Source organism: Telopea speciosissima, chromosome 8 (assembly GCF_018873765.1).
Source record: "Telopea speciosissima isolate NSW1024214 ecotype Mountain lineage chromosome 8, Tspe_v1, whole genome shotgun sequence".
Lineage (NCBI taxonomy): Eukaryota > Viridiplantae > Streptophyta > Magnoliopsida > Proteales > Proteaceae > Telopea > Telopea speciosissima.
Genome location: NC_057923.1, coordinates 21,602,452 through 21,604,825, shown reverse-complemented (window position 1 = coordinate 21,604,825; position 2,374 = coordinate 21,602,452). Strand labels below are relative to the sequence as shown.

The 2,374-nt window shown below is 40.4% G+C and overlaps 1 long non-coding RNA gene across 1 annotated transcript; it reads right to left on the bottom strand.

The window, feature by feature from the left end:
* Positions 1–1,674: 1,674 nt before the first annotated feature.
* On the bottom strand, positions 1,675–2,170 carry LOC122670757. Its single transcript, XR_006334249.1, has 2 exons — positions 2,123–2,170; positions 1,675–1,806 (listed from the first exon to the last, which is right to left on the bottom strand). It is a non-coding gene; the product is annotated as an uncharacterized LOC122670757 (long non-coding RNA).
* Positions 2,171–2,374: the final 204 nt, after the last annotated feature.

Sequence of the window (2,374 nt, the reverse complement as noted above, 5' to 3'; positions counted from 1 at the left end):
CCAAGCCGCGGCGAGTGATCGACAATGGCTGCAAGGGGGGCAAGCAAGAGCGAGCCTTACTCTGCTGGGACCTAGGAGTGAGAGGAAGAGGAAACCTTCGGAACTGTCCTCAGCCGTTGTTCTTGTTGGTGATGCTATTATGAGGATCTGAGAAGTCTTTGACATGATCGAAGGGGGTAGAACTCTGAGAGGCAGACCTGGAAGACCAAGATGCCGACCTCCAGAATGCTTTGCGGCCACCGCCGCTGGCACCGGAGATCTGACACTGTCCTTGGGAACCGGCGGCATCCTCCTTGTCTCCTACCATATGTCCACGACAAAATCCTCCTCAATGTAGAATCACCGAGACCAAACTCGAACCCAAAAACCTAATTGCTTCAGACATTAATCATTTGCCGCTGTAAGGATCGAAGACAAAAAATCTAACAGAATGTGACAGGTGAAACTGAAACCACTCATGCATGCCAGACATCCAAAGGTGGATTCCACCTACTTTTCAATCAGCACAGTCAACTTTCCATGATTTTCAAGTTCCACATCCTTGGCGGTGGCTGCAGGAATATCCCCTGAAACAGTCCCCAACGCCAAGAAGAAGAAGAGAAGTAGGGATGGAGGTCACAATGCAAACACAATCAAGAAAATATCTGTCTCCCATCTTCTTACGAAGATTTTCTCTAGAAAAAATGATGTGTGATGTTGAGAGAGAGAAGAAGAAGGAAGAATGCAAAGGAAATCGAGGAAAGAGGCTTTAGGGAGGAGAGGGAGAGAGAGGTTTGTTTTCTTTAAGACGTGAGAGGGACTGGAGATTGGGAGATTGGGAGAGAGAGGTTCGTTTTCTTTGAGACGTGAGAGAACTGAAATTGGTCGTTTTCTTTAAGACGTGAGAGGGACTGGAGATTGGGAGAGAGGTTCGTTTTCTTTGAGACGTGAGAGGACCGAAATTGGGAGATTGGAGAGGGAGAGGGAAAGAGAAGGTCACACGATTAGATATCTATATTTTTTTTGGTAAGAATGGGATTCAATAAATTTACTGTCATAAAAAATGATTTTAAGAATTAAGAAAAAATAAAATAAAAAAAAGCTAAGGGTACCTAAGATTATGAAATTATAAGAAAGAATGACATAAAGATTAAGAATTGAAAAATAGAATTTTAGATGAGAATGAAGGGTAGAATAGGTAACTGAAAGATTTGCCACAACGTGCTTTTATATAATAGTATGATAGTATGATTTGCCACAACGTGCTTTTATATAATAGTATGACACCAGAGTCTCTTCAAAGCCCTACTACTGATATGAAAGTATGGTGCAAAGAAGCTTATGGAAAACACGATATAAATGGAACACTGATGCTTAATACTGACCAAAGACCCAAGTGACTAATGGACTAGTTCTCATCCACATAAGGCTGAGCTGGAACCTGCTTCGTGAGGTGAGAACATGGATTGATGACATTATTATGCCAAGGGTTTGACTAGTCACAATAATTTGAATCTGTACCCTTCTTTCTGAAATCTGAATGTTTCAGTGACAGGGTCTCATCAGACAGGATTTTAAAGAGCGGAATCGTGGATTCCAATGCCAATTCTGATCCAAATCAGCAGATCCAGGCAACCTGATCCCAAGTTTTGAAACTCAGATCGGGCCACTATTTCTTGGTACCCAAAAAATGTAAATAAGACAGAATCAGCAGGTTCACCAAATTGAGTAGCTGCAACTTAGCTAGATATGTTTGACATGAGACAATTGGCAGCCTCCTAAAACTTCCAAGAAAAAGTAAACCAGAAGTTCCCTCCATCCCAAAAACTAAAGGTATTAAGAAACACAATATATCAGTAATCATGAAACAAAGTTTCATAAAACTTCCAAGAAAAAGTAAACCAGAAGTTCCCTCCATCCCAAAAACTATAGGTATTAAGAAACACAATATATCAGTAATCAAGAAACAAATCCTCCTAAAACTTCCAAGAAAACGTAATCCAGAAGTTCCCTCCATCCCAAAAACTATAGGTATCAAGTAACAAGATATATCAGTAATCCAGAAACAAAGCCTCCTAAAACTTCCAAGTCTCTTAAAACTTCCAACAAAAAGTAAACCTGAAGTTCCCTCCATCCCAAAAACTATAGGTATCAAGTTACACAATATATCAGTAATCAAGAAACAAAGCCTTTGTAGGAACCTCATCTGATGATGAACCACAAACCTTCTTCTTAAACTGTTCAAAAAGTTGGTGTGCTTCTCTGAATTCATCTCTTGCACTTGGTCCATGACTCTCCCATGCATCAATCACTCGTTGCTGGAACTCCATTACAAGTGTATAGCTGCAGAAGTCTCAAGAAATTAATCTAGTAATAAACTCCAGCAGTATAATAA